This window comes from Anomaloglossus baeobatrachus, chromosome 7 (genome assembly GCF_048569485.1).
Source record: "Anomaloglossus baeobatrachus isolate aAnoBae1 chromosome 7, aAnoBae1.hap1, whole genome shotgun sequence".
Lineage (NCBI taxonomy): Eukaryota > Metazoa > Chordata > Amphibia > Anura > Aromobatidae > Anomaloglossus > Anomaloglossus baeobatrachus.
The window spans coordinates 118832218-118858546 of NC_134359.1; the positions used below are offsets into that span (position 1 = coordinate 118832218).

The 26329-nt window shown below is 46.1% G+C and overlaps 1 protein-coding gene across 7 annotated transcripts in view; it reads left to right on the forward strand.

The window, feature by feature from the left end:
• Positions 1 to 55: 55 nt before the first annotated feature.
• TRAK2 (trafficking kinesin protein 2) overlaps positions 56 to 26329 on the forward strand; it is a 116463-nt gene continuing 90189 nt past the window's right edge. For 2 of the 7 annotated variants that reach the window (XM_075317618.1, XM_075317623.1), the window contains exon 1: positions 56 to 161. The gene's annotated coding sequence lies outside the window, so the exon portion shown is untranslated. Of the gene's footprint in view, positions 162 to 12174; positions 12230 to 12342; positions 12533 to 26329 lie in introns of those variants that run through there. The other 5 variants (XM_075317622.1, XM_075317624.1, XM_075317621.1 and 2 more) reach the window with 4 other exon arrangements.

Here is a 26329-nt window from a genome sequence, read left to right on the forward strand (position 1 = left end):
ATGGTCAATTGATTGACAGTTTGCAAAGGAGCGATTTCATTGGACAAATGTAGCGCAACGTCATGAGTACGGTCTCCTTGGTGAGCTGGTGGAAGACCCGCCCTTTGGAAGAGCAAGGAGGGAAACGGAGACTAGGAGCAGCCGGTGAGGTGACCGTGAAGGTCGGTGCTCGGTCTTGTTTTACTCTGGGTGTTTGGAAATTAATTTGCAGTTCATACACATGTATAGATATGCAGCCCTATATGTATATGGTGCCTCCCTCACATCATAGGAGTCACCTCTGCCATGTAAGCAGTGGGGAGACATGAATATCCTCAATGCAGGATCTGTAGGTCATCTGCTGGAATTATACTGCACCCACTGGATCTACGGGTCCCCCGCTGGGTCTACGGGTCCCCCGCTGGGTCTACGGGTCCCCCGCTGGGTCTACGGGTCCCCCGCTGGATCTACGGGTCCCCCGCTGGGTCTACGGGTCCCCCGCTGGGTCTACGGGTCCCCCGCTGGGTCTACGGGTCCCCCGCTGGGTCTACGGGTCCCCTGCAGGGTCTACGGGTCCCCCGCTGGGTCTACGGGTTCCCTACAGGGTATATGGATCACCTGCACGATCTATGGGTCAACTGCATGGTCTGGTGGGCACCTGCAGGGTCTATGGAGCACCTGAAGGGTCCATGGGGCACCCGCCAGATCAGATCCAGTTATGTCACCAGTGGAGGACCTTCATTACATTGCTGGCTGTCATGTATCCCCGCTCACTGTGCTAATCATTGATCACCTCTGGTGATAATTTTCCTAGTGATCATTTATCATGGTATAATGTCATACATGACATCCGCTCCTCACCCGTCCATCTGTTGGGCCCCTTTCACACATCAGTTTTTTTCCATCAGTCACAATCCGTTTTGTGACTGATGCGACGGATCCGTTGCAGATTATGGTAAAATTGATGCGACGAATCCCAGTAAAAAAAAACTGATTCGTCGTACCACTTTATTCATGCCAAAGGTTATTTGCCATTGAAAACTTATAAGAGAGAGACTTTTTCTGAGCAGTAGGAAATTTACACATCAGAACATGCTCGCTCAGAAAAAAAAATGGATCTGTCGCAGGAATGTCAAATGACAGTTTACGACGGATCCTGCGCTCATAGGCTTCCAATCTAACAAATGAGACGGCAAAGGATCCATCGCTGACCGTTTTTTGGACGCAAACAAAAAACATTACTGTGGATGTAGACAAGAATTTTTCAGCGGATCCGTTGTACGACGGATGAAACGTGAGGCCATTCGTCATAATCCGTCGACGGCTAATACAAATCAATGAGTAAAAAACGGATCCAGCGCTGGATCAGTTTTCTTAAAAATGTGACGGATTGCGACTGATGGCAAAAAACGGATGTGTGAAAGGGACCTTACCCAAACATTGAATTTGCTGTTTAGATTTCATCACTGATCCTGGTACGATGTGATGGTCGCCTCCTGGAGTGTCACTGTACGGGCAGTGTGTGCTCCCGTTCCCTCGTCCGTATAAACTGACATTGTTATTGTATTATTCTTTTGCTCAAACATTTCTCTAAAAATCTTATTCTTAGAACACGTATCTGTTCATCTGCTGCAGCGCCCTCTCAATGCGTCGCATTAGAACATGCAATGTTGGCTAATTAACGCCAGACTCCAGCTCAGAAGCTCCAGTCTGGGACTGATCATTCACTTTTGAGAGGTTGATCGCGTTCTGTCCCGATTCTCCCTCAGCACCATACACATGAGCCGTATTGGCCCTCCATCCCAACACTGTTCTTCCCCAGACTAGAAAACGTCTCCATCTGAATCTTGTTTTTTGGGGATTTCAACAGACATTTTGTTGCAGTGTTCCATGTAATTTCTACATATGTGTGAACATAGCCTAATGAGTATGGCCAACTAAAAGCAAATGTATCACCTCCATTATTTTCAGTAAAAGTCGTGTGTAATAGATTTTTATTTTTTTTTTAATTTTTTTTTTTTTTTTTTTTAATCCTGAAATCTGACTTTCATCTGAATTGGTCTTGCAAACGTCCATGAACATAATGCAGATGTATAGATTGACATTTGTGCTCCAAATCTGTCACATGTGAACTTACCCTAAGGTCTGTTAGAAACTACACTTTGTGGTCATCAAGATAAGATTGACAGATGGGGACTAGGATGACCCCTTTGGAAGGAAAAGGCATAATTGAAAATGACTATCATGTTTCAAGGCTTGTTGGCAGTACTATAAATCCTTTTAAGATATGGAACTTTTTTTTTTTAGGGGGGGATGGTCCGCCTTCTATTTATTTGTAGTAACTTTCTGTCACTTTGAAGAGGGCAAATCTGCTCCATACTTGGCACTGTCAAATCAGGGAAAGTAACTTCAAAACTGCTGCAGGAAGTGGAACCCCAAAGTACAAGCGTTTCCTAAGGATCTACAGATCCTTATTTCTTTTAAGTGTTTGGAGCAAAAGGTCAGCAGAAACTATCCAACTCTTCCTCAAACACTTGGAGGGTCTGGTTTGTTTTTGCTAAAATAAAAAAATAAAAAATGCTGCAAAAAGTCTGTGCGTGCCTACCCATACATGGTTTCCACTAGAAAAATGCTTATTTTTGATACCTAAACCCCCCCTCTGCATATATTTTAATGTCATATTTACAGTCATGCGACACAGTCCATCCGTGGGTCTCCTGAACCGAACCTGACACCCTCGTATATATGTCTGAGGCTGTTACGTTCCCTCTCACCTAGACGTCGCACACTGTTCAGCACCGCGGCCCATTGCAGTCAGCGTCTGTGTGGGCAGATCTGCAGTTGGCTCCATCCGGTACCCTACGGATGTTCCACGTACATTGGACCTTTTCCTGGTATACACATAGACGGCCTTTAGACCCCCTGACTTCTTTTGTTATAATTTTCCTTGCCGCTTCTCGTTGCATGCTGGCGCGATTTGAGCACCCTAGTACAGGGGTCTCAAACTCGGCTGGGTGTACGGGCCGCACAGAGGACAAAAATAATTTGGGGGGCCGCATTCTTTGCAAGACAAAGTGACATTTTTATTGGTACCATATATATTTTTTTACACACCTTTGGATCACTTATTTTCAACATTTTTCACTTGTTTATTATAACAAATGTGCACATTCTTTGGTTAAATATATATAAAAAAAAATGTAATGGTAAAAAAAAGTCATGCCTTATTTTGTTTTTTTTTTTTTACATTTTATCCCTTTCTTGTAACTAATAGTCTTACAATTATCACTATATAGAAATTTTGGCCAACATCTTTTAGTAATGTTCCCCATCCTATAGTAATGTGCCCACCTTGTCCCCATCTTATAGCCTTGTCCCTACTCTAATGTCCCCATCCAATAGTATTATGCCCATCCTTGTAATGTCCCCATCTTTTAGTAATGTGCCCACCTTGTCCCCATCCTATAGTCATGTGCCCAGCTTGTCCCTATTCTATAGTCATGTGCCCACCTTGTCCCCATCCTATAGACATGTGCCCAGCTTGTCCCTATCCTAGGGCCTAGTATAATGGAAGTCAATGGGGGACTCGAGCATTTTTCCAGGAATTTTTTTGGAAAAATGCTCAAGTCCCCCGTTGCCTTCCATTATACTCGAGTTTCACCCATCCGAGCATCTAACTGCTCTTAATGAGTACCAAGCATGGTAGTGCTCGCACATCACTGATGATAACATATCATGGGTACTGTTGTACTGTTGAGGAAGGGGAGGTTGCGGAGCTTATTCTACTACCGGCCTGGTGCTGTGAGATTATATGCCCTCCATCTCATGGAGCTGTGGAGTGGGATCTCTTATTATACTTATGGCCTGGGTCCTAATAAAAGCCCTAGGCTGTTAGTATACCAAACCCCAGGCCAGGCAGTAACCCTGGCATGTGCTGAACTGCATTTAATAATCTCTCAATAAGCGGCTTATTATTGTAAGATTATTAAAGGGGTTGCCCAAACTTGGAACTAATGTATCCCGTCACTCTCTATAGTGACTGCAGACATATTTCCAAGTCTAGACAACCCCTTTAATAATCACATAAACCTCTTAATAGATTATTAAATGCATCACAGCTTGTGCCATGGTTACTGAATGGAGAGCACTAAGAACATGCGATGATGGATGATTATTTACTTTATATCATAGTTATCGTCTTACTTTGGCCTCCCCAAGAGACTAACCATGATGTGCAGTGAGTTATGGTATATTACAGTCCCTTGCTAGGCTGTGTGTTTTTACATTAGCCAATGGCAACCATTAAATGGCCACGATCGGCTCCTTGTTTGTTGATTAGTAATCGTTTAATAGCCCTATTAGACAGGCAGTTTGAGCTTAGGATGTGTATAGCACAATCAATTGTAGAAGTTCTGTGTGACATGACTGCCCTTGTTCTCAGCAGCACAAGCCCTGTTTAGAAAGGAGGATGTGCTGCCGAGAACGATGATTTGTAAGCAGGTTTAAAGGGAACCTGACATCTGACGCACAGACCCTGGACAGTATATGTCAGACATTGGCTGTATCATTTCAGCCAGATATGTTTCACCCTGAAATGGGGTGTTAGGCGCCTTTTTATTCTAGCGAATCCCATAGTCGCCAGACAGCTTTTAAAGGTAGGGTTTTCTATTAAGGAACTCCACATTTCAAGGTAAAACAAAATTCACTAAAACTATACCTGATAAGTCCTCATTATCAGACTGTGGGGTCATGCACCCATCACCACCACCGATGAGCTGTTTCGTTGTAAAATGTGTACGGAATCAGACAGCACAACTCTGTAAACTGTGCACATTGCGGAGAACTGCAGGATACCTAATATTCAACTCCTCCTGATCCCAGTCTAGTAAATGGTGGTGACCTCAGCAGTGGGAATCACACCAACCAAACGGTTAAAGGGATTGTCTCAAGTTGGTATCTTCAGGAGCACACAACTCCCAGCCCCTGACTTCCTGTAGGTACAATCCTGAAGATTGACCGATCAGACCATCTGCATGGTCACTCTGTTGCTCCAAATAGTGCTCTCTCGCAGGCTGCGAACAGAGGAGGCTTTGCCTCTGCATCATAGAGATCATAGGTGGAACAAGGCTGGTCGGCTCTAGTGGTTTGGACATCTGAGAGGCATAAGCCAGCTGTAATGCATGGAGCCTGCTAGCTGCGCACTTTTTCCCTAGGTAACAGGCCACTCTGAAACTGTAGGGTGGCAAATAACTCTGGCAATGAGCTGTACGCTATTGTTTTTAAAATCCCTCTAGATAGAGAATTTTTACTAAGAAGTAAAAGCACTTTTGCAATTTTACCCCTTTCTGAACTTGAGTCAACTTTTTAAAGGGAATTTGTCAGCAGGTGTTTGTTACCTTATCTGAGAGCAGCATAATGTAAGCAAAGAGGCTCTGAGTTCAACGATGTATCACTTAGATTACTGTGTGCAGCTGTTCTGACACAATGAAAGACATTAGATTTTGCATGTAGCAGTGCTGAGAGAGTTGCCTCCGATCACACCAGGCTTTCAGTGCACATTTCTATAGACAGAAGCTGCTGATCATAGAAGTGGGAGGAGTCGGACTATAACTCAGGTGCTGCTGAGACCCACTAATGATAAAGATAACAGGCTTAAGCTAATACTGCAGGAAAACAAAAAAAGACTGTGAGCGAAGAGACGCAGGGCTGAATTCTCTGTTTTAACTCTTGCAGCATGCTGTCTTCAGGTTACATTGCAGAAAACTTCTGACAGAGTCCGTTTAAAGATGATCCAATGCTGAAAGTTATGGACACTTTGTTGCCGATTTACCAAATGGACCAATGGACCCTTTCTTTGTATGTAGTTCACAGTTTAGTTTGGTGATTTGATATGTAATTTAGGCGCCACTCCACAATTACAATAACACCTGCCGAGATTATGAAGAATTAAACATTTATAACTGGGTCATTAATGAGTGCTAGGATCAAAAATAGATTTGAGAAGCGTGCATCTATAATGAATGGTTGCATCAGCTGATCTGGATATGCAGAGGTTTTCTGGCAAGGCTAATGAAAGGGTTATCAGATCAGACAGTACCTCTTTTGTGTCTCCACTTTTCTATTGAGATTCCGGATTCCTCGGTTTTGTCTTTTCCTTCTTATGTGGTTTCCAGCAGCAGTTTTCATCTTCAGGAATCTTCCGTCAATTAAGTCCCGTGATGTCTTTTTAGGTGTCATATTTGGGTGCTGTAAATAGTAAAAATATTAATAGGATCAGTTTTGTATACAAAATTAAGAGTAATTGTAAAGCTGCACATATAGGCAGAGGCCTGTCAATCCACAGCAGTGGGAGGGGATAAGCTGCCGGGATCCACCTGTCCGACCTGTCTACAGTCGGTCCCCGGCCGCATTTAAGGTTTGACAAGCACACCACTCAGTATACCCATATTTCTTTCTGTGGCACAAGCATGTCATTAATTGTGACTAATGTAACTACAGTTAGAAGGATCCAGCATTTTAGAGGTTAATATAAAATCCATACTGGGCACCCTTCCCATGCATCAGTCAATGACATTCTGACACACAGGGTGCATGTGTGCTGCCCGTACAATGCCATCACTGTGTAATCAGATCAGTAGACAGTTGTATTGATGCTGATATCAGATATTGCACAGTGCGGCCCCACTCGCCTTGTTTGGTTTGGGTGGGGGTCCTTGCGTACCTCTTACCATGCAGAAGCCTGGGTGTTTGATCCGAGGATGTCTTGGCTGCAGGATTGCTGGGGCTCCGGGCTGCTGGAGAGTGGGGCCATATGTCACAGGGTAGAGGTTGTTATTGGCTTTGTGGTGGAACTGGGAACGTGAGGAAAGCAATAAAGATTGTACGGGGCAATAACAATAAACCGATCCTGTGTATATCATGTTTTTATTATCATAAAGAATGTGGCGTTACATATCTGAAGGTGGCTATATATATATATATATATATATATATATATATATATATATATATATATACACACACAGTTGGGTCCAGAAATATTTGGACAGTGACACAATTTTCGCGGGTTGGGCTCTGCATGCCACCACATTGGATTTGAAATGAAACCTCTACAACAGAATTCAAGTGCAGATTGTAATGTTTAATCTGAAGGTTTGAACAAAAATATCTGATAGAAATTGTAGGAATTGTACACATTTCTTTACAAACACTCCACATTTTAGGAGGTCAAAAGTAATTGGACAAATAAACCAAGCCCAAACAAAATATTTTTATTTTCAATATTTTGTTGCGAATCCTTTGGAGGCAATCACTGCCTTAAGTCTGGAACCCATGGACATCACCAAACGCTGGGTTTCCTCCTTAATGCTTTGCCAGGCCTTTACAGCCGCAGCCTTCAGGTCTTGCTTGTTTGTGGGTCTTTCCGTCTTAAGTCTGGATTTGAGCAAGTGAAATGCACGCTCAATTGGGTTAAGATCTGGTGATTGACTTGGCCATTGCAGAATGTTCCACTTTTTTGCACTCATGAACTCCTGGGTAGCTTTGGCTGTATGCTTGGGGTCATTGTCCATCTGTACTATGAAGCGCCGTCCGATCAACTTTACGGCATTTGGCTAAATCTGGGCTGAAAGTATATCCCTGTACACTTCAGAATTCATCCGGCTACTCTTGTCTGCTGTTATGTCATCAATAAACACAAGTGACCCAGTGCCATTGAAAGCCATGCATGCCCATGCCATCACGTTGCCTCCACCATGTTTTACAGAGGATGTGGTGTGCCTTGGATCATGTGCCGTTCCCTTTCTTCTCCAAACTTTTTTCTTCCCATCATTCTGGTACAGGTTGATCTTTGTCTCATCTGTCCATAGAATACTTTTCCAGAACTGAGCTGGCTTCATGAGGTGTTTTTCAGCAAATTTAACTCTGGCCTGTCTATTTTTGGAATTGATGAATGGTTTGCATCTAGATGTGAACCCTTTGTATTTACTTTCATGGAGTCTTCTCTTTACTGTTGACTTAGAGACAGATACACCTACTTCACTGAGAGTGTTCTGGACTTCAGTTGATGTTGTGAACGGGTTCTTCTTCACCAAAGAAAGTATGCGGCGATCATCCACCACTGTTGTCATCCGTGGACGCCCAGGCCTTTTTGAGTTCCCAAGCTCACCAGTCAATTCCTTTTTTCTCAGAATGTACCCGACTGTTGATTTTGCTACTCCAAGCATGTCTGCTATCTCTCTGATGGATTTTTTCTTTTTTTTCAGCCTCAGGATGTTCTGCTTCACCTCAATTGAGAGTTCCTTAGACCGCATGTTGTCTGGTCACAGCAACAGCTTCCAAATGCAAAACCACACACCTGTAATCAACCCCAGACCTTTTAACTACTTCATTGATTACAGGTTAACGAGGGAGACGCCTTCAGAGTTAATTGCAGCCCTTAGAGTCCCTTGTCCAATTCCTTTTGGTCCCTTGAAAAAGAGGAGGCTATGCATTACAGAGCTATGATTCCTAAACCCTTTCTCCGATTTGGATGTGAAAACTCTCATATTGCAGCTGGGAGTGTGCACTTTCAGCCCATATTATATATATATATAATTGTATTTCTGAACATGTTTTTGTAAACAGCTAAAATAACAAAACTTGTGTCACTGTCCAAATATTTCTGGCCCTGACTGTGTGTATATATATATATGTATATGTATGTATATATATATATATATATATATATATATATATATATATATATATATATATAGCTCAGTTCTTGGACCCCTGCTGTTCACCATCTATACCTTCGGCCTGGGACAGCTCATAGAGTCCCACGGCTTCCAGTATCATCTCTATGCCGATGACACACAGATCTACGTCTCTGGACCTGACATTACCTCTCTACTAACCAAAATCCCACAATGTCTGTCTGCTATTTCATACTTCTTCTCTGCGCGATTCCTAAAACTTAACATGGACAAAACAGAGTTCATTGTCTTTCCTCCTCCTCACTCATCTCCTCCAACAAGCCTTTCCATCCAACTCGATGGTTGCTTACTCTCCCCAGTCTCACAAGCTCGTTGCCTTGGAGTAACTCTCGACTCTGCTCTATCCTTCAAGCCACACATCCAAGCCCTCTTCAACTCATGCCGATTACAACTCAAAAATATCTCCCAGATCCGTGCTTTCCTTAACCAAGAATCAGCAAAAACATTAGTGCATGCCCTCATCATCTCCCGCCTCGACTACTGCAACCTCCTGCTCTCTGGCCTCCCTTCCAACACTCTTGCACCCCTCCAATCAATACTAAACTCTGCGGCTCGCCTAATCCACCTCTCCCCTCGCTACTCCCCAGCCTCGCCACTCTGCCAATCCCTTCACTGGCTTCCCATCACCCAACGACTCCAGTTCAAAACATTAACAATGACATACAAAGCCATGCACAACCTGTCTCCCCCCTACATCTGTGACCTAGTCTCCCGGTACCTACCTGCACGCAACCTCAGATCCTCACAAGATCTCCTTCTCAGCTCCTCTCTTATCTCCTCTTCCCACAATCGCGTACAAGATTTCTCCCGTGCATCCCCCATACTCTGGAATGCTCTACCTCAGCACATCAGACTCTCACCTACCGTGGAAAGCTTCGAGGAACCTCAAGACCCATCTCTTCCAACAAGCCTACAACCTACAATAGCCCTCAGTCCAGTACACCACTGTGCAACCATCTCTGTCCTTACCTATTGTACCATCATCCATTCCCTGTAGACTGTGAGCCCTCGCGGGCAGGGTCCTCTCTCCTCCTGTAACAGTCTGTTTTGTACTGTTAATGAATGTTGTACTTATACCCTCTTTCACTTGTAAAGCGCCATGGAATAAATGGCGCTATAATAATTAATATTTTCATAATATATATATATATATATATATATATATATATATATATATATATTTAGTTAGACCCTTAGTTTGTGTGTAATGGGATGGTATTAGCGTGTGATTTTATGATCCTTACAAAAGATTCAAAATTGAGATTATTTCTATGTTCTTGTGGGATAATGGCATTGTATGAAATTACTCAGTGTCGTGTACCCACTAGACCTTTTGTTAGGGTAAATATTGCACGCCATGTCACCTCTGAGCCCTGGCCGTAGACATCCATCACTATCTCACCCCGCTGGAATAAGGACCAGACAAGTGGCGTGGGCTGGAGCCGGGGGTAAGGACCGGATGGGCGGCATATGCTGTAGCCGGGGGTAAGGACCGGATGGGCAGCGTGTGCTGGAGCCGGGGGTAAAGACCGGATGGGCAGCGTGTGCTGGAGCCGGGGGTAAAGACCGGATGGGCGGCGTGTGCTGGAGCCGGGGGTAAGGACCGGATGGGCGGCGTGTGCTGGAGCCGGAGGTAAGGACCGGATGGGTGGCGTGTGCTGGAGCCGGGGGTAAGGACCGGATGGGTGGTGTGTGCTGGAGCCGGAGGTAAGGACCGGATGGGTGGCGTGTGCTGGAGCCGGGGGTAAGGACCGGATGGGTGGCGTGTGCTGGAGCCGGGGGTAAGGACCGGATGGGTGGCGTGTGCTGGAGCCGGAGGTAAGGACCGGATGGCTGGCGTGTGCTGGAGCCGGGGGTAAGGACCGGATGGGCGGCGTGGGCTGGAGCCGGGGGTAAGGACCGGATGGGCGGCGTGGGCTGGAGCCGGGGGTAAGGACCGGATGGGCGGCGTGTGCTGGAGCCGGGGGTAAGGACCGGATGGCCGGTGTGGGCTGAAGCCGGGGGTAAGGACCGGATGGGCGGCGTGGGCTGGAGCCGGGGGTAGGGACCGGATGGGCGGCGTGGGCTGGAGGCGGGGGTAAGGACCGGATGGGCGGCGTGGGCTGGAGGCGGGGGTAAGGACCGGATGGGCGGCGTGGGCTGGAGGCGGGGGTAAGGACCGGATGGGCGGCGTGGGCTGGAGGCGGGGGTAAGGACCGGATGGGCGGCGTGGGCTGGAGGCGGGGGTAAGGACCGGATGGGCGGCGTGGGCTGGAGCCGGGGGTAAGGACCGGATGGGCGGCGTGGGCTGGAGCCGGGGGTAAGGACCGGATGGGCGGCGTGGGCTGGAGCCGGGCCAGCACTGCTAGCAGAACTTGCACTTGGCACAGCTGTGTGATCTGTATGGGCAGTGGGGATCGTTTTGCATTATGTACAGTATATTTGTCTTCTCACCAAGACTTTCAACACCATTAGGGCCTACTTCACATGTCTGTTTAAAAAGCGCACATGTTACATGGTTACTTTTGTCCATCCGTGTGTCATTGGTGTCTTTCTGGTATGGTTAAACGAATAAAATTACAGAGCTTCTCTTATATTTTGCAATGTTAAAAACGTACAGCACATGGATATTACACTGATGCCATCCATGTGCTGTGTGTGTTTTCCATGGACCCATTGACTTCTTTGGGTCTGTGTGTCCTTTCTACCTGTTAAAAACGGACGTGTCCTCATGTGGATCATGAAAACATGAAGGTGTGAAGATCTCTATAGATTTTCACTATTCTATGTGACTGTGTCTCTGGTACGTATAAAACCGGACAGCAGACATACCAGATTCACTGACATGTCAGGGAGGCCTATCAGAAACTCCCATAACACTGGAAGTGTATGAGCTGTGTAAAGGGGACCCCCCCTATATAGAGCAGCCCCCTCCGCAGTCACATCTGTGCTCCTCCGCTCTATGGCAGGGACACAGCTCAGAAATGTGTTACACATTTACTAGAATTCCTTTGCTCTATAGTCCGTGCTCTTTTCTATCCATAATCTAATATGAAATTTGATTTGTTTTCATCAGAAGATTTCTCATCTTTATTTCCGCTTTTGTTCCTGGAAATTCCAGTTTTGGGAACGAGTGCCGATGACTAGAGTAAAGGTTTTTGAGTGTTTTGCTTTGTTAAAAAGGGTGAAAAATGTCAAATCTCTGCAGACGTTACATTATGCCATACACAGAAGAACACTTCTCTGGCTCCGAGGCTTTCTGAATAATGTCAGAGACTTTTTGGCTTTAAAATCTGTAATCCCCTGTGACAAGCTTCTTATGAGACGAGAGTAATTAAGTGGACGTGAAAAGGGATAATCCTCGCCGTTACTTGTGGAGCCAGCAGCGACACAGAAAGGAGCCTGCGCGCTGCTGGACAAGCCTTTGTCCGGGCCCTGGATTGGCGCACTTGGCAGCAGGAGTGCTTTGGGAAATAAGATGTCACCGACTTTGGATCATGTTTCTGGTCACGCCTGTGAGTCTAATGCCTGGGGATACACCTCTTATTACCCCAGACAGGATGTGCAGCCGCAGCGTTACTCGCTGTCACGTGGCGGGGGCTTGCTTTATTTTCAGCTTCATTGTGTGGTGATGTGCAGGAAGTGGCGAGGGGCGATCAAGGCACAAGGGCAGACGCGTGGATGGCTGTCAGGTCTGATCGTACGCATGGATGGCTGTCAGGTCTGATCGTACGCGCTCAGCATCATATACGTCTGGCGGAGCTGTGGATGACAACATAGGTGAGGGCGGCATGGTATACAAGAGATGGCAGCACATTGTAAGTCATATTATGGTGTATTCTATGTTGCCATTTTGTGCACCCGCTTGGTGTATGTGACTGCGCTTTATACAATGAGTGGACGGTCACGTCTTTTTGATTCTGTATTGCTTCCTATGTGGCCGATGGATCAGAGAGGCACGAATGAGACATGAGTGATGTAAATGAGACTGCCCTGTGTGACCGCACCATTCACAATCTGACGGCAGCTGCGGTGAGGGCACTGCCAAGGGAGCAGATGCCAGGGGGTAAGAGCGCGGCATTAGGACATCATGTCATTACCAGCACAGCCTTACTTACTATTGTATCCAAGGACAGATAAAGTCTGACATTGGTGTCATTGGCCGCATATAAAATCTAGCTTTCCATTAACTTCCCCTTTTACAGTAGTGTTATTGTTTTGTTTTTTTATCCAATCCGTGGAATTTTTGGTTAAAGTTTCATCCAGAAAGCGGACAATAAAGAATTGCTTTATGACTGTTGTTCCTATTTTATAGAAGTGATATCTTCTATTTCACAACTTTTATTATTTCTGTTCACATATTCCCGCAGTCCTCTATAAGCTCAGAGCGCAGGGCATGGTGGCTGTGCAGCCCCTTTAAGAGTTGTTTTCATCTTCTCTTGGTCAGACAATGTTTATAAATACAAGAAATTGTGCAATTGTCTGCTTAGTGATATTCATTATGCTTAGTAACATTTTCATCCGGTCTTGAAATATTAAAGCTTTTGATTACAGCTCGTTGACTTGGAGACCGACCACCACTGCTAGACAGCAGGGCATTTGCATTGCTGCCAAGCTTTTTTTATTTCTTTACTAGCTGTACTACCCGGCTTCGCCCGGGTTAATAACTGTTGTTAACAAAATAGAATGTATTAACAAAAATGTATTCTGCACAGAAAAACCACAAAACAGATAGAAATGTAATTATTAAAAGGCAAAAACTAAGCTAATAGAAGCATTTAACAACATATATTTCAAAACCACAGATATTCCACACAGATTTAACTAAATTGGCCAAGTAATGTGCTCCGTCTGTCTCTTTCCAGATCTGTCTCTTTCCCCGTCTGCCTGTCTGTCTCTTTTTTTTTTTTTGTCTGTCTCTATCTCTGTTTCTTTCCCCATCTGTCTCTTTCTATGTCTATCTTTTTCTCAGTTCTGTCTCCCCGTCTTTGTCTTTTCCTGTCTGTCTCTTTCCCTGTCTGCCTGTCTGTCTCTTTCCTTGTCTGTCTCTATTTCTCTGTCTCTTTCCCCGTCTGTCTCTATCAAGGTCTGTGTCTTTCCCCATCTATCTTTGTCTGTCTCTCTGGTTGTCTCCTCCTTCCCTGTCTGCCTGTCTCTGTCCCTGTCTGCATGTTGGTCTGTCTCTTTCCCCGGTCTGTCTCTTTCCCCGGTCTGTCTCTTTCCCCGGTCTGTCTCTTTCCCCGGTCTGTCTCTTTCCCCGGTCTGTCTCTTTCCCCGGTCTGTCTCTTTCCCCCCACCGACATCTTATTACCTCACATATAAGCTTCTTATGCTATGAATGGTTGCGATAGGAACAAAAGACAATCACAGCTCCTACTGATAACCTGTAGTTCCAGGCTCCATTTACTTTAATGGAGCCATGTTTTTTGGAGAGTAACTGTAAGGGTACTTTCACATTTGCGTTGTTTTCCTTCCGTCACAATCCGCCCTTTTGAAAAACAGCGGAATCCGTTAACGGATTCCGCTATTTCCCATAGACTTGTATGGATGACGGATTGTGTCAAAAGGACCTGCGTTGCTTCCGCTGGGCGACGCTGCGTTGCTTCCGTCCGGCGGGAGGAACGCAGCATGTAACTTTTTTTGAGCAGCGGAATCCTTAGGATTTCACTGCACATGCTCTCTCTGGCTCCCTGCATCCGTAACTAAGGTAAATATCGAGTAACCAAGCAAAGTGCTTTACCCGATATTTACCCTGGTCACGTGTGCAGGGAGCCCGACACTTCCTCGCTCGGCTCCGCCCCTCCCGTACTCCACTCCGTGTGTGTATGTGTGTGTATATGTATGTATATGTATGTATGTATATATATATGTGTGTATATATATATATGTATATATATATATATATATATATACTAGAAGGTGGCCCGATTCTACGCATCGTGTATTCTAGAATTTACGTATTGTGTAATTCATGTATGATTTTTGTTATATATATATATATATATATATATATATATAACAAAAATCATACATGAACTACACAATACGTAAATTCTAGAATACACGATGCGTAGAATCGGGCCACCTTCTAGTATGTATATAATATATATTATGAGATGTTGTGTGTAGTTACCAAGTGTTTGTGTAGGCGCTGTACATGTTCTGGGTGTTGTCTGGGTGTGACGGGGGGTGAGAGCGGTGTTGTATGTGTGTTGCGTTGTTTGTGGAGCGCTGTGTGTGTGGTGTGTTTTGGGGGGAGGTATGTTTTGTGCAATGTGTGTGTTGTGCGGTATGTGCGTATATTTGTGTGTGCCGCGGTGTTTGTGTGTTGGGTGTTGTGTGTGTCCAGCGTTGTCTGTGTGTGTGGGTGTCTGTGTAGGGCAGTTGTTTGTGGTTCCCAGTGTGTGTGGTGTGTTGTGCAGTGCGCGCGCGTGTGTGTGTGTGTGTGTGTGTGTGTGTGTGTGTGTGCATCAGCCTCTCTTCTCTCAGCCTACCTCTCCCAGCCTCCCTCCTCCCAGCCTCCCTCAGCATCAGCCTCCCTCTCCCAGCCTCCCCAAGCATCAGCCTCCACCAGCATCAGCCTCTCTCCTTCCAACCTCCCCCAGCATCAGCCTCCGCCAGCATCAGCCTCTCTCCTTCCAGCCTCCTCCAGCATCAGCCTCCCTCTCCCAGCCTTCCCCAGGATCAGCCTCTCTCCTCCCAGCCTCCGTCCTCCCAGCCTTCCCCAGCATCAGCTTTCCCCTCCCAGCCTCCCTCAGCATCAGCCTTCCCCAGCATCAGCCTCTCTCCTCCCAGCCTCAGCCTCTCTCCTTCCAGCATCAGCCTCTCTCCTTCCAGCCTCCCTCAGCATCAGCCTCCCCTTCCCAGCCTTCCCCAGGATCAGCCTCTCTCCTCCCAGCCTCCCCCTCCCAGCCTCCCTCAGCATCAGCCTTCCGCTCCCAGTCTCCCCCAGCATCAGCCTCCCCAAGCATCAGCCTCCACCAGCATCAGCCTCTCTACTTCCAGCCTCCCCCAGCATCAGCCTCTCTCCTTCCAGCCTCCCTCAGCAGCCTCCCGTTCCCAGCCTTCCCCAGATCAGCCTCTCTCCTCCCAGCCTCCTTCCTCCCAGCCTCCCTCAGCATCAGCCTTCCCCTCCCAGTCTCCCCCAGCATCAGCCTCCCCAAGCATCAGCCTCCACCAGCATTAGCCTCTCTCCTTCCAGCCTCCCCCAGCATCAGCCTCCCCAAGCATCAGCCTCCACCAGCATCAGCCTCCCTCGTCCCAGCCTCCCCCAGCATCAGCCTCCCTCCCCCAGCATCAGCCTCTCTCCTCCCAGCCTTCCCCATGATCAGCCTCTCTGCTCCCAGCCTCCTCCAGCACGCCGTGCTCCTCTGCCGACACTCACACACCCGATCGCATCCACTCACACACACACCCGATCGCATCCACTCACACACACCCGATCGCATCCACTCACACACACCCGATCGCATCCACTCACACACACCCGATCGCATCCACTCACACACACCCGATCGCATCCACTCACACACACCCGATCGCATCCACTCACACACACCCGATCGCATCCACTCACACACACCCGATCACAGACACTGACGATATCGCACATACGCGCTGATACTCACAACATCCGGAGATATCACATGCCTCTGGCCATGTGATCCTCCGTCAGGTCCTGGAAGATCACAACAGCACAGTATCGAGGCCGAGAAGCAAGCGATATCGGCGGATGCTGTGAGTGTGTGGATGCGATGTGAGGTGTGTGTGATGTGTGTGTGAGGTGTGTGTGTGTGAGAGTGAGTGTGATCTGATGTGTGTGTATGTTTGTGTGTGTACTGTTATGTGTGTGCGTGTGGATCTTCCGCCGCAGCAGGACCTTGATGCGCTTGTAACCATGCGAGCATGGTTACCAACGTATCCACACCACTCCTGTGCGAGCGGGGGCCGGGAGGGGGGTGGGGGGGGGGAGTACAGTACTCACCTCCGTGACAGCCGTGTTGTCAGTTCGGGGAATGCGCGGGGGGGGGGGGGGGAGTACAGTACTCACCTCCGTGACAGCCGTGTCAGTTCGGGATATGCGCGGGGGGAGGGAGGGGGCGGGGCCAGAGCTAGCGTGCATTGCGTGAGGGGGGCGGGGCGGGGCGTGGCCGAATTGCCAATGCCTGCAGGGTGCCGGGGCGAGAGGCCAATCTGTGGGGGGGGGCGGAGCCTGGGCGAGCGGCTGGCCAATCCGTGTGGGGGCGCAGCCTGGGCGAGCGGCCAATCGGTGTGGGGGGGGGCGGGGCCATGGCGAGCCCAGCGGCCAATCAGCTTTGTGTCACCGTAAGGACACAATTTTGGAGCATGACAGACAGACAGATAGACAGACAGACAGAATAAGGCAATTAGATAGATATATATATAGATATATATTACATATATATATATATATATATCTCTCTATCTCACACACACACACCTACCTGTCCTCAGCGCCATGGCCCCGCTCGACTCCGCCCCCCGCACACATTCTCGCTCGGCAGCCGAGCAATCAGCTGATCACCCGGTGACTGGCTACTGGGAGCGATCCGCTGATCGTTCACAATAGTCTGCCGCCGGTGAAACTGTGTGTGTAAAAAAAAAAAAAGCTGATTCCGTTGTTTTGTACGATCCGTTGCATTGTGCCACTATATGTAACACATCCGTTGCATCCGTCACACAACGCAATGCAACGGATACCGTTCAATGCAAGTGTGAAACTAGCCTAAAGCGCGGGGTTACATTTTCCTGTCAAAACATAGTCTACGACGTTCCCTGGGTCACATGAGGTGTCTGTGCAAAATTTTGTGATTGTAAATGCGACGCTGCGGATACACTTTTTGTTTCACTTTTTCCCCATTATGTATATAAGGGCAAAATTGATTGGTAAATTGGAACGCGCGGGGTTAAAATTTCGCCTCACAACATTAGCCAATGACGCTCTCGGGGTCCAGACGTGTGAGTGTGCAAAATTTTGTGGCTGTAGCTGCGATGGTACGGATGCCAATCCCGGACACACACACACACACACACACACACACACACACACACACACACACACACACACACACACACACACACACACACACACACACACACACACACACAGACACACACACCTTTATATATTAGATTTTTTCTTTTTCTTTCCTAGGGAACCTGTCAGGTGCAATATGCACCCTGAACCACGGGCAGTTCTGGGTGTATATTGCTAATCCCTGCCTAATCGTCCCTGTATACACTAGCAAAGATAAAGAGATCTTTAGAAAAATTATTTCTAAAGATTTTTTTATTGTATGCTAATGAGAGAGGGGACTAGTCCCCTGGGCGTTCCCTGGCTAGTCTGCTCCATTAGCATGTTGGTACACCCCTGTGGGCCCCTGTGGCTGTGCTATCATGCTAATGAATATGCAGCGTCACAGGATGATCTCACTCACCTCTCCGCCGCCATCGCGTCCAGCGGGAGATTTTAGCTCAGTGCGCATGACCCCAGAGTTTGGGTCATGCGCACTACGAAGCCGGGTGTACATGTCCTGTCTTCAAACTGAAGTAGGTGAGAGAAACTTTGGCACACTGAATGAAAATACGAGAATAGAGATTGTTTTGATGCTTCAGATGTATATTTATTTGTGCAAGGATCAAAAAAAATTTTTGCAAAAATTTCATCCAACGTTTCGACCGCGTGTTTTACGGTCTTTATCAAGGATGGAATTTATCTAAATGCAAGATGAGTAGGATAGGTGATATTTAACAATTATTCGTCACAACGAAGCAATGAATAGATACGCTTGAGATCCTTATGCATCAAAATTGATACGTAGTTGATAATGAAATCCGCTTTCATAAACGAGGCACCATGTGACTCTGAATGAAGATATGCAGGATATTCTTATACACTTTGTCTTAACAGACGCAATGGAAAGAATTAGTAGTTCTATAAAGGATATTCTCCTTTTTCTTAGTCTGGTATGAATGGGTAAACAACCAGAATAATTGGTGATATAAGAGAGACACGTCTCTGAAAGGCTATGCAGAAAACCTTAAAAGATACTTTTGAATAAAGGGAAAGACAGCCAAGCTGTGGGGATATGGGTCTTGTCTATGGTGATCCAGGGTGGGGACCCTCAGGAGAGTGTCCAACTACTTCAAACTGAAGTAGTGCGCATAACTGAAACTCCGGGGTCATGTGAGCCGAAATCCAGCGTAAGATGTGATGGCAGCAGAGAGGTGAGTGAGATCATCCTCTGATGCTGCGCATTCATTAGCATGATAGCACACCCACAGGGCCCACAGGGGTGTACTAACATGCTAATGGGGGCGACTGGCTAGGGAACTAACACCCAGGGGACTAGTGCCCTCGCTCATTAGCATACGATAAAAAAATCTTTAGAAATACTTTTTCTAAGGCTGGGGCCACACGGTGATTACTGCGATCCCCTCGCATGACACTTGGCTCACGCTGGCAGTACAGCAGAGCCGAATGTCATGCGAGTGTCCCTGCGACTGAGGTCCGATCGTGCGAGCAGACCTCAGCTGCGGGGGGTGGGCCAGCGCTGAGGAGGGGAGGGAGGGATTTATCTCCCTCTCTCCTCCGTTGCCGGCTATTGCCCACCGGTGTTCTGCGAGTGCAGTGCGATTTTTCTCTCACCCCATACACTTGAATGGGTGCGAGAGAAACAAGGATCGCATTACACTCGCAGCATGCTGCATTTGTTTTCTCGGTCTGATTAGGGCTGAGAAAATAATTGCTCATGTGTGCTGACATACAGGCTAATATTGGTTCGAGTGGAATGCGATTTGTTTATTTATTTTTTTATCGCACTCCACTTGCACCGATTTTCATGCCGTGTGTCTTAGGCCTAAAGATCTCTTTATCTATGCTAGTGTATACAAGGACGGTTAGGCAGGGGTTAGCAATATGCTCCCAGAACTGCTCGTGGTTCTGAGTGCATATTGGACCTGACAGGTTCCCTTTAAAGAGGTTGTGCACTATTATGTTCACACAGTGCATCTTTTCTAACCACAAAGATGCAGCGTTTTTGGCCACACAAATTGCACCGGCTACAAATACGCATCAAAAATGCATGCGTTTTTACCATATTCTGCCCAATGCGTTTAAGTCAAATCTATTGACTGGAAGGGCTCAAACACTGGAAAAACGCAAAAAGAATTGACACGCTGCATCTTCAAAACCGTAGCTAAGATGCAGCCAAAAAAAGATGCACAGTGTGGACAGCAAATTAGAGATCTCATAGACTTTGCTGGGGGAAGTAAATACATGCATTTAGGTGCATCTTTGTGACCTCAAAAACGCAATAAAAGGTGCAGTGTGTGAACATGGCCTAAGACAACCCCTTCTGATTCCACATGTTCCCCAGGTAAAATAAAAAGCCTTAAGGCTATGTGCACACTTACCGGATTTTGCCGCAGATTTTTTGCGGTTTTGCTGCATGTTTCGCTGCAGAAAATGTTCATAACATCTCTGCAGTGAATCACCAGCAAAACCTATGGGCAAAAAAAATCCTGTGCGCACTAGGCGGAATTTGACAGCTGCATGTTTTGCTGCAGGAATCTCGGGATTTCACTCCATTGACTCCAATGTTAATCGTGAAATCCCGCAGGGAATAACGCAGGCAGCAAATTCTGTGCGGTTCACTGCGTTTTCCTGCGTTATTCCCTGCGGTATTTCGCGGTTTACCTCCGGTAATGTACATCGCTGCCTGCGGTTTTGCAGGGAAGTGATGTCATTACAAGAAGAGGAAGCCGTGCAGAGAGTAAACACACAGATCACAGACACACACAGACATCACAGACATAGAACACAGACACATAGAACACACATAGAAATCAAACGGAAATATAGAAAACAAAGAACGTGGGCTGCGCTGCATATTTACCGTCCAGCCGAGGTAAGCACACAGCGGCGACCCGGTATTCTCAGGCTGGGGAGGGCGAGGGGCAGGGTTAATGTCCCCCGCCTCACTCCCACCTCCCACAGCCGAGAATATCAGCCGCAGCTGCCCCGGGACTGTCGCATGCATTATGCGGCAGCACCGGCGTGTCCCCGGCTCTTCCTGCCGCCGTGTAGCAGTGGCGGTCAGGGTAATAGAAGGGGTTAATGGTGGCGGATTGCCGCCATTAACTCAAGGCTTGATCATGGCAGCGTCTATGTGACAGCTGACATGATCAACCTGTAAGTAAAGTGAATAAACACACACAGAAAAATCCTTTATTTTAAATAAAACAAACAAGCCTCGTTAACCCTTTTATTAACCCCTCCCGAAACAAAGCTCCGGCGTAATCCACAGCTCCGGCGTCCTGCGAGGCTTACATCCAGCCGCGACTGTCACAGCGCTGAATGAATGCAGCAGACAGCAGAGGTAATTACCGGTCATTTCCCACGGCCGGTAATGTGAACTCACTGTCGACCGTGGGAAATGCAGCGATCTGTCCTCTATCTATCTGTCTATCTATCTGTCTATCTATCTGTCTATCTATCTGTCTATCTATCTGTCTATCTATCTATCTATCTATCCCTCTATCTATCTGTCTGTCTGTCTGTCTATCTATCTATCCCTCTATCTATTCTTCTGTCTCTTTATCTATCTATCTCAGAGTGAAATGACTTTTTTTTTCCAATGTGCTTTATTGCATTGAATGCAATAAAGCACATCCCAACCCGCACGCGGCAATACCGCGAACAATACCGCGGTAAAACCGCAGCAAACCGCATGCGGTTTTTGGGTGCGGTTTGCCGCGGTTTTTTACCGCGGGTGCGGTAATCTTTGAATACCTGCGGAATTTTCTTGAGAAAATTCCATTTTCCAGTGCGCACATAGCCTTACTCGCCTCCTCGGACAGTGAGGGGCTGGGGCTTGCAAGACATTGTGACGTCACACAAGCCCCTCATCCAATCACCGCTAGCTTCTGTCTCCCCACCTTCTGACACAGGAGCAATCTGCAGGAGTGAGCACAGCTGCAGCACTCACTTCCTGTTCATTAAGGCTAGGTTCACATTTCCGTTGTTTTGCATCAGTCACAGTCCGCTGCTCTGATAAACAACGCAGTCCGTTTGGCAGATTCCGTTGTTTCCCATAGACTTATATGAGCGGCGGATTGTGACTGATGCCCTTGCGTTGCATCTTGTGCCCAACTGATCAGTTGTGGAACGACTGACCGTCGGGCGGCAGGAACGCAGAGTGTAACATTTTTTTCAGCAGCGGAATCCTTAGGATTTCGCTGCGCATGCTCTCGCTCACCGGCCGAACAATCAGCTGATCGCCCGGCAGCCGCCTCCTGTGAGCGATCAGCTGATCACCCAGTGGCCGGCTAATGAAAGTGATCAGCTGATCGCTCTCAAAAGCCGGCGGCCGGCTATTGTGAACGATCAGCTGATTGTTCTCTCTCTCACGTTTTACAACGGAGTCTGACAATGAATTCTTATTCTTGTCATCCGCTGTACAACGCATCAGTCCTAAGCGTCAAGCAACGCATGTGACTGATGGAAAACAACGGAAATGTGAACTTAGCCTAACTCATTTGTGCAAAGGTGGAAAGACAGAGCTGCAGATTGTAGGTGGGGCTGGTGTGACATCACAACGTCACATGAACCCCAGTAATGTAAGCCCCTGCATCTCTTGGACTGCGCTGAACGCGGAGGTGAGTATAGGCTTTTTTACGTTACCTGGGGGAAATGTAGAATCAGAAGGGGCTGTCCTAGTAGTAGACAACCCATTTAAGCCTATATGCACTACTTTGAAGCTAGCCTGGCGTGCTGTTACCTCCTTTTCCAGTTTACAAGCTAGACAATATCGGTGGTCGGTCTCCTAGGCAACGAGCTGTATACAAAAGTGTTCATATCTCGAGAACGGCTGTGAATTTTAAGAATCAAGAAAGTGCAAAAAAACTGCTGTTTTTTACCAATCCTACCTGACAATATCGATCTATGAAGACTGGAATAACTCTTTAATATGGAGTCACTTGATCTATCATGTGGGATCCTTCTAGTGCAATATGTGCATTGTATTTTCTACTACCGGTAGCTGTAATGCTATGATTTTTGCCATGATTATTTTATGGCATCATATAGAGATATAGGTAGGCCTCATGGACCTTTGTGATAGTCCATTTACATGGAGCTATTTGCTTGAATCCACACTTGAGTATTTGTCAGCGATAAAAATTCTCCTTCAATTTTTTAAATATTTTTTTAACCCAGTGTGGAGTATTTAATTCACCATTATAACAAATGCTGTATGTGCTTCTCAATTACCTACTTAGTCCGGTCCTAAGCCCCCATGGTGGTGCTGGCTTCGCTATGTGTCGGCTCAGATTGGCCTCTCGTTAGTAGAGTGAGCTAAAGTGGTTGTCTCGTATAATCTCTTTATATCCCTGCACCAGTCCCATATCTAGGAGACAGATTTGTTTTGGTGGACTTCAGGCATCCTTGTATTACAAGGACAGTCATTTTCATTTACTTTTATACTACATTTTCCCCAGAAGCAGCTGCATCATTGCCTTGGCCTCTATGTTCTACCAGGGCTGTGGAGTCGGTAAGCCAAACCTTCGACTCATACTCCTCAATTTCGCTTGCACCGACTCCACAACTCCGACTCCTACATATATTACTTATAGTTAAGTGAAAAATTTATTGTAGTACATGAACATGTGTATGTGAACATCAGACATTTAATATTTTTTATGATACAATAATCAAGATATTGGATAGAACATAAAATATATTTATCGGAATACAACTTTAGAACAGAGCAAGAAGCACGGCCGCTCCTGCCACATGCATGATCAGGTGCTGGGTCCATGTTGTATGGGACCTGATTTGGATTCACCGTTTATATGACTCTGTGATGAGTCTGAGTCCGCTGCATGCCTATTGGATATAACGGGCTCTTTATTTTATGAGACCCGGAATGGATTCATAAGCTCCCCTGAAGAGTTCTTTCAGAATGAAACGCGTTGGGAGGTATATCCTTTATTTATAAGGTTCCGCCATGAGATGGTCTGAACCAATCAGAATTTGAATCATAAATAAATTGGTGAGATTAATCCAATTATTTTTTGGACCTTGATGTTGGTAGCATCTAGTCATTTGGTGAGATGAATTTCAATCACTATAGCGGTAATAGTTGAATTATTGGCCTATACGTGTCTCCTTGTGTGGAGGGGCCAAACTCTATATGTATTGTTTGTCTGGTTTTATTGGTTGAGGACCTTTTTAATGAATTTAATAATAAAGGTTACATTTTAAATTTAATTGGAGAATTCGGTACTTCAAATTTGCTAATTTCCCTTTTCTATGGAATTCATGCAATAAGTGCAACTCTCAATGATATGAAGTGCACAGGTGTTCTCCAGTTGCAGCCATGATTCTAGTGCAGGATACTTCTGTAACAAGGTTCACTGAGGTGAAATTCACATGTCCAGTAATCTTCCTTTAACAAAAAAAATCATTATGGCCGGGACATTATAGGGTGATATAGGGGTTTATGCATATAGTGGTGGAAGCTTCCGAACTAATGAATATCCGGTTTGCCTGCTTCAAGCCATGTGATGTTACTAGGGCCGAATAAGTGACTGATGGAACCAATCTCCTATTTATTCCATTCGTTTGAGATTTTGGGTTTTTTTAGTACTTTTCCCTTACTTTCGACTCCCAAAGCATGTTCTGTCCTCTTTCTATGGACCATAACCACCATTATCCACCAAATGTACAATGATAAAATCTTTGTATTACTTGTTTGCCTCCATCCTTGGTGCAGTCTTGGTCACCTGTTTTCTTTTCTTTTTGCCATGTTCAGTCAGTCCCACTCCCTGAAAATAAAAACACTGATATAATGCACTCTATACGTGGAGGTGATAAAGCCATTTTGCCCCAGTACAGATTGTATCGGCCCCTGTATATAGCAGACAGCGCTGTTTTTTCGATGACCATAGTGGAAATATTTTGGAAAGAACAATGTCAGTATTTTATACAATATTCTCTATAAATAGGAAACCTTCCACTTGGAGATTTCATTTCCTCTTCTCAATAAGCTTCCAGTTTCTTCTATTTATAAGCTTCTTGTATTGTTCTGCAGAGATATTTCCTGAGCTCTGTATTTAGTCACTCTACAACTAAACTGTAATAATCCATCTTTCTCGACACCCGGCAGAGCCGCAGTTCCTGTCTGGAAACGTTCATGCACGCAGCAGGGCCATGTACTCACTACATTATACTACTCAGCGTATGGTACTTTCTTAGGCCCCCTTCACATGCACGTGCCTCCGGTACATGTTTGGCATGTTTTCTCACGTACCGGAGACACGTACACACATAGACCTAGGTATTCCTATGGTTTTGGACACATGTAAGTATTTGCGCACGGAACATGTGTCTGTTCCGTACTTACGTGTGTCCGTGTGTTTCTCACGGCATCATGAGTGTCACATGGAACGCAAACGTGTCACATGTAACACACGGCCCACACGGATGTGTTCCGTGTGACATGCACCGGAGAAAAGATATGTGTCTGTGAGGAAAAAAAAAACAAAACTTTACTCACCTTCTCCAGCTCTCCTGTCTCTGCCGTTGCTGTCACTTGCTGCCGACCACCGCTCATTATGCTAATTGAATATTCACTTCACTGCGGCCGGAAGCAGCAGCAGCGGGGAGTCAGCAGGATCGGAGACCGAAGATCAGCACCACAGACAGCAACACCAGGGACAGGTGAGTAGAAAGTTCCTGTTCTCCGTGTGTTATCACGGATAACACTCGGAGAACACACGTGTGTTATACACACGGCTCACAGAGGGCAATACGCACCTCTGACACGTCCGTGAAAAAACATGCATGTTTTTCACGAACGTGTGAAAGAGGTCTTACCCATACACACCCAGGTGATTTCCTCCCCCTCCTCCCCTCCCATATTCATTTTTTCCTCCCCCTTCTTACAAGACCCAACCCATAAACTTTTTTTTTTTTTTTGTTTTTCAATCACTATACCAATATGAGGGTTGCTTTTTTTTTCAGGACTATTTGTCCTTTTGGAGGACTCCATTCATTTTACAATCCAGTGTATTGGGAAATGGGGGAAAAATTCCAAGTGTGTTTGAAGTTGAAAAATAAAAAAGCAAGTGCTTTTTTTTTTTGGTTTTTTTTATTTACAATGTTCATTATATGGTGAAATTGATCTGTCAGTATGGTTCTACAAGTCAGTGTGAGTTTGTAGACACCTAACATGTATGGTTTCTTCTTTTAAGTGGCGAAAAGAAAATTCACAAATTTGTAAATTACAAAAAATGTGCTTATTTTGCTGTTTTCCGTGACCCGTAACTTTTTCCTTTTTAGGAATATGAGGCTGTGGGAGGGCTTATTTTTTTTTTTGCGACCTGAGCTGACGTTTTTACGAATACCATTTTGGGGTAGATACAATGTTTTGTTTTCCCTCTTATTGCAGTGTTACAGCGTCCAAAAAATGTTAATTTTTTTTTTCCGCCCTCGTTGTGCAGTTTGCCATTTTTTTCTTTTCAATGGGGCAAAACTTTTTTTTATACATACATGTGTACATGTTTGTGTATGTATGTATGTATGTATGTGT